Below are 6,899 nucleotides of genomic sequence, written 5' to 3'. Positions count from 1 at the left end.
CAGAAGCTTTTAAGTTTAATTAGGTCCCATTTGTTTATTTTTGCTTTTATTTCCAATATCCTGGGAGGTGGGTCATAGAGGATCCTGCTGTGATGTATGTCGGAGAGTGTTTTGCCTATGTTCTCCTCTAGGAGTTTTATAGTTTCTGGTCTTACGTTGAGATCTTTAATCCACTTTGAGGTTATTTTTGTGTATGGTGTTACAAAGTGTTCTAGTTTCATTCTTTTACAAGTGGTTGACCAGTTTTCCCAGCACCACTTGCTAAAGAGATTGTCTTTAATCCAGTGTATATTCTTGTCTCCTTTGTCAAAGATAAGGTGTCCATAGGTGCGTGGATTTATCTCTGGGCTTTCTGTTTTGTTCCATTGATCTATATTTCTGTCTTTGTGCCAGTACCATACTGTCTTGATGACTGTGGCTTTGTAGTAGAGCCTGAAGCCAGGCAGGTTGCTTCCTCCAGTTCCATTCTTCTTTCTCAAGATCGCTTTGGCTATTCGAGGTTTTTTGTATTTCCATACAAATTGTGAAATTATTTGTTCTAGCTCTGTGAAGAATGTACTTTATTTTTAATAAAGCATTTACTGGGACCTCCCTGGTAGTCCAGTAGCTAAGACTCCGTACTCCCAATGCAGGGTACACAGGTTTAATCCCTGGTCAGGGAAACTAGATCCCACGTGTCACAACTAAAACCCAGCACAGCTGAATAAATAACAGGAAAAACAAATAAGGGGGGAAATTGTTATAAATGAAGTATTTTGAAAAAAAAGAAAAAAGCATTTCCTGAGTGCCTGCTATCCATTCGATCATCCACTGGTTTGTTCATTCATTTATTTGTTCATCAATGGCACCCCACTCCAGTACTCTTGCCTGGAAAATCCCATAGATGGAGGAGCCTGGTGGGCTGCAGTCCATGGGGTCGCTGAAAGTTGGACACGACTGAGCGACTTCACTTTCACCTTTCACTTTCATGCATTGGAGAAGGAAATGGCAACCCACTCCACTGTTCTTGCCCAGAGAATCCCAGTGACGGGGGAGCCTGGTGGGCTGCCATCTATGGGGTCACACAGAGTCAGACACGACTGAAGCGACTTAGCAGCTTAGCAGCAGTCAATAGAAACCTTCAAGTGTCAACAGTGTGCCGGAATCTGTGAAATGCACTAGAAATAAAAACAGTACAGTGCTGGGACTTCTCTGGTGGTGCAGTACATAGGAATCCACCTGCAAATGCAGGGGACAGGGGTTCGATCCCTGGGCGAAGATTCCACATGCCAAGGAGCAACTGAGCCCACGGGCCACAACTACTGAAGCCCACACTCCCTAGAGCAGCACACCGCAACTACTGATGCCTGGGCACCTAGAGCCCGTGCTCTGCAACAAGAGAAGCCACCACGATGAGAAGCCTGCACACGGCAAGGAAAGGTAGCACCTGCTTGCCGAAACTAGAGAAAGCCCACGCACGGCAAAGAAGACTCAGTGCAATCAAAAAATAAATAAAACTTTAAAAACTAGTACCGTGCTTGACCGTTTTTAAAGCTCTTTTCCACGCACTGCCTTGTTTTACCTTCCGGCTACTTTCAGTCTGATGATAGGAGAACAGAGGCTCTGAGGACGTGGTGATTTGTCCATGATCCCAACTAAACGGTGGCACAACGGCCTCCAATGACTGTTTTCAGACACACAATCCATTTTACTTTACAGGACACTTCACTGCTGGAAGGACAGGGTCATTAATAAATGAGTAAGCCTGGGCCTCTCCCCACCAGTCTCCACAGTCTGTGCTCCTGGGACGCAGGACGCCTCCCCTCATTGTAGTCTTTTCCCCACGGCCCTACTGGAGTTGCTGGTTCTGATTCATCTCTGTATGCCAGGAGGCGCCTGCCCAGAACACAGAACGGCCTCTGCATGATGCCTGTGTCCAGCTGGGTTCTCAGCTGCCAATGATGGGGCAGGGCCCAGGGCCCAGGCGGTGCCCCAGCTATAAAGAGGCTGAGAAAGCTTAGGTCTGGCTTCTACCTGGAGGAGTGGGACTCAGAGTGGGGAATGTTCAGAGGTTCTGGGAAGCCAAAGAGCATGCCATGGGTGCTGTGTCCTGGCCTGAATTTGATTCTGCCTGACTGGGGAGACCCATAAATATTTATCCTAATTAAAGGGTAATTCTACTTTCTGCAGAGCCTCAGTGCCTAGATCAGGGCCAGGATCCAAGACTTCTGTGTTCAGATGGAGTCCTGGCCAAGGAGGCCTTTGAGCTGGTCTTGGACAGAAGGCCTTACTCTGCACAGTCACAGAGACACATGGGCTCCTGGCCCTGCCCCACCCACATGCAGGGGCAGGACGCACTGGCATCTGGCCACTCCCAGGCGAGGTGGGAGCCTCAATACCTAGAGGCCTGTGCAGCTCCTGCCTGGACACCAGTGTTGGGAGGAGTCATCGAGTGTGACACTGAGCAACCCACTAACAGCGCCCAGCTAAGCTGCAGGTTCTGGGGGTGATCCTGTCCCCCACCCTAAAAAGTACACAACTCCTCTACCCAGCTCAGTTTCTCCAACACTGTTGAGAATACAGAGAGCCAGAGAAACACGAAGATAATAAGTAAGAGAAATGGTAGCTAAGATAAACATGATATAGTCACATGGCCAGGGTTTCTCTGATGGCTTAGCAGGTAAAGAATCCACCTGCAATGCAGGAGTTGCAGGTTCAATCCCTGGTTTGGGAAGATCCCCTGGAGAAGGGAATGGCAACCCACTCCAGTATTCTTGCGTGAAAAATCCCATGGACAGAAGAGCTTGGTGGGCTACAGTCCACGGGGTCGCAAAGAGCTGGACACGGCTGAGCGCACAGTCGCACAGCCAAACCCATGAGAGAATAGAGGAGAGGTGATTAATGCTGCCCCGGGGCCTGAGGAGGCTGGAGAGGAGGACTGGGCCCGGTGGTGAGAAGGACTGGCAGAAGTTTGCTATGCAAGGCAGGGGAAGGAAAGGTGTTTCACAGGAGGGAACAGTGGGCTGTAAACAGGCAAATCACTGAGGCGTGCTGGGGACGGACAGGAGGCAGGAAGCAGGCAGGAAAGGCCAGTAGGGCAAACCAGAACATGAGACCTTGCCGCGACCTTCAGACAGAGACCAAGCTGCCTGGGAAGTTGTGGCATCTTGCATTTGAAAGGAAAATGAACATCTAGCCTGAGAAATAAAGCTGTGTATGTAATGCCCACTCTGTGCTCAATGGTTTACAAGCTTTTCCTCCACACCATGCAACGTGCACGCTTTACAGGTGTGGACACGACACAGAGCCATGGTTTTTCTACGGTACTAGCCCTGTCTGAGGGGCAGCAGGGCATAAGGAACCCCCACAGAACCATAGCAGTTCCTTGAGGGTGAGGACTCCCTTACATGGAAGGAAGCAACTTGGAGCTGTTTAAAGAGTTCGGGACTTCCCTCATGGTCCAGTGGCCAAGACTCAAGAACCCAGGGCGGGGGGCCCAGGTTCGATCCCTGTTCAGGGAACTAGATCCCATGTGCCACAACAAAGACCTGGTGCAGCCAAATCAATCCATAAATATATAAAGAGTCTGCTCTTCTGAACTGAAGATCTGAAACCTGGGCCCCTGCTCTGGGCCACCATAGCGCCATCCAAGGTCACTGAGCCCAACACCTTGAATGGGCCACCTGTCAAGGATCCCCCAGACTGAGGCTTCTCAGCGGCAGCGCCCATGTGCCTCGTGCGTGGTGCTCAGTGGCAACTGTTAGATGAAGCTTCCTGCAAAGAATTCTTCCAGTGGTCTGCTGGCTGCAGCCAACGCCTCAGGAAGTAGCTCCCAGTCTCTCTGGTTCACCAAAGTCACAGGGAGAGGGTGGGGCCCCCTCCACTTCCATGGTGCCACCCAGGGGTGAGAGTGCTGCTGGAGCCCCCAGGCAGCTGAGTCAGGGTTGGGGAGGGCTTCCTGGAGTAGGAGATCCAAGAGCCTAGGTTTCCCCACGAGGCGGGGGTGGGGTGCAGGGTGGGGGTGGGGAGGGGGAGGGGGGATGGGTGGGGCTCGGGAGTGAGGAGGGGTCTGGTGGGGGCCACCTGGAGAGGGCTCTGGCGGGGTGGGGATGGAGGTGGCCCCACCTCTCAGGGCTGCATTTCCCCCTGTGCTTCTGCTGCCTCAGCAGGCTTGCCCAAGGTGGTGGGTGTTGAGAGAGGGTGGAGGGGGCAAAGGAACCAGCTCTCCCTGAGCCGGGGTATGGATCAGGCCCTCTGGAGCTACGTGCCAGCCTCAGCTGTTATTTGTGGTAACTTCCAGCCCCTCCAGGCCTGTTTGTCGTTGCTGTTTAGTCACTAAGTCGTGTCCGACTCTTTTGCAGCCCCATGGACTGTAGCCCACCAGGCTCTTCTGTCTGTTGGGTTTCCGAGGCAAGAATACAGAGTAGGTTGCCGTTTCCTCCTTCAGGAGATCTTTCCAACCCAGGGGTTGAACCCACCTCTCCTGCATTGGCAGGCGGAGTCTTTACCCCTGAGCCACCTGGGAAGCCCCCAGGCCTATTTACTCATCTGCAAAATAGGCTCAATAATGGGGTTTCCTGAGGACTCTGTGGAAGGTGATTTTTGCTGCTCTTTGCATTTGTCTGTTGTTTCTGAGTTCTGTGGAGGTTGAGCGATGAACCCACTGGACCCTCTGTGTCAGATTCACAATAGTCAGATCTGGCATTTTTGAGCACTTACTGGAACCGTCCTAAGTTCCTTATGTGTATTGTCATTTCGTTCTCACACCACCCTGCTATTAGCTGTGTTTTGCAGATAATGAATGTGAGCTTTCCATCCACCCATTCCCTCACCCAGCACTGCTCATCAGATGCCCGGTGGCCTAGGCTTCGGGTCAGCCCACACTTGTCAGCACACCTGGCTTCCCGAGCCAGCCAGATGTCTGGGCAGGCCTTGCAGCTCCCAGACCTGTCGTCGCACCCTCTTTCGGCCCCGCCTGGCCGCTTTCCCTACTCACCTGGCTAGCTTGGCGGCTGCCAAGGCTTGTCAAGCTTCCCCCCTCCACAACCCAGTTGTTTGGGTGCTGGCAAATGCCAGGCTGGTGAGCAGCCCCAGCTTCCACCGGCCCAGCTGCCCTTGCCCTCAAGGTGCAGGGTAGGCGTGGGGCAGGGAGTAGGGGAGAGACAGGGTGTCTCCCAGGCTGGGAATTGCTGAGACGGAACTGTAGCTGAATCACAGCATTAACTCACCCAGAACTGTGTGTGTCCGTCGCTCAGTCGTGTCCGACTCTTTGTGACCCCGTGGACTGTAGCCTGCCAGGCTTCTCAGTCCTTGGGATTCTCCAAGCAAGAATACTAGAGTGGCTGCCATTCCCTTCTCCAAGGGATCTTCCCAACCGAGGGATTGAACCCGGGTCTACTGCACCGCAGGCAAATTCTTTACCATCTGAGCCACCAGGGAAGTCCAGGACTGGGGCTCAGGAAAACAAACATGCATGTCGGGGGAGAGACCCAGCATCCCTGGAACATGAGTGGCCAGGAGGTGTCCTCTGCCGAGGTGCAGGCACAATTTACTTCCCTCTCTGAATTTAAGTGTTCCCAACTTCTTCCCTTGTTCTGAAACCAGCATGAGCCCAAGGAAGAGAAGGCAAGGGAGAGTTTCCCCAGATAAATCAGGAAGTGAAGTCTCATGGGAATGGAGTGGTGTTTCAGCCACCTAGAAGTGGCTTCTGGGCTCAGGGAGCTGAAGCCCAAATCCAGAACTGACAGTCTTAGGAAGGCAGCTTGGATGTGGGAGGACTAAGTAAGGCAACTGAAGCACAAACATCAACTCCCACCTCTGCTGTTGGTGGCCAAGTAAGCAAAAGTGACTCACCTATAGATGAGCATAAGTGTCCTCATCCCTGAGATGGGAGCAACCCCACCGCGTGAGAATCAAGTGAGGATGACCACAGAGGAGACACCAGCGCCCGCAAAACCAGTCCTCAGCAACCCAGCTCCACAGGAAAAGGGCTACAGGCAAATAGGTTTGGAAAACACTCTCTCCTCTCTGGAAATGTGTCCCACAGGTAAAGGATTTGGAGAAGCCCTGTAATAAGGAAAGTATGTGGAAGTTAATGCCGGGTTTCCCCAACTTGGCCCAGGAAGGAAGCATTCTGTGGTGGTGGTGCTCTGAGTGCCCTGTATGCGAACTTCAGGTGGCCGTGGCATTTGGAAAAGGGCAAGTTGTCCACTTTCGTGGGGGAGAGGAGTCAACTAAGAGAAGGGTGGCAGCAGCCTGGAAACCAGGTGGGCCTTCAACACGCTCCTACACTGGTGGGTGGAAGTGGACATGAACACGGCTGCACTGAAGGCAGGGGGGCCAGGCCAATTAAAACGTCAAAGTCTCCGCCGCTTGATCTCTAGGAACAAATCCACTTTAGGAACTTATCCTGCCTAACTGCTTGCACTGAACTGTATGTACAAGAATCTTCACTGAAGATCATGTGTAAATACTAAAAGGGAAAAAAAAAAGTGAACAATCGAGACATCCAGCCCTAGGGGAGCATTTGAGCGATGACTGTCTATGCGTACGGCAGCCACGCATATGGCAGCCTGGACCGTTACCATGGATACAGCGTGGCTGTGCACTCTGATGGGCAAGACCTCCCAGATGTGCACTTCCGCAGAAAAAGAACTTTCTCTCCTGTCTCTATATATATATATATATATATATATATATATACACACACACACACATATATATGTCTTATTTTTTATATTCAAGTAACACTTCAGTGAACATTCTTGTATTATACCTCATGTAAGTATTTACAGAGGAATAAATTCCTAGAAGTGAAATTACCATATCAAAAAAAAATTTAATTCATGTTGATGCTTGGCAGAAACCAACACAATATTGTAAAGCAATTATCCTTCAATTAATAATAAATAAAATTTAAT

The sequence above is a fragment of the Bos grunniens genome, chromosome 22 (assembly GCF_055505025.1).
Source record: "Bos grunniens cultivar Pamir isolate PY7600 chromosome 22, Bosgru_T2T1.0, whole genome shotgun sequence".
Classification (NCBI taxonomy): domain Eukaryota; kingdom Metazoa; phylum Chordata; class Mammalia; order Artiodactyla; family Bovidae; genus Bos; species Bos grunniens.
The sequence above is the reverse complement of the archived record's forward strand: the minus strand, read 5'-3'. Positions refer to the sequence as shown.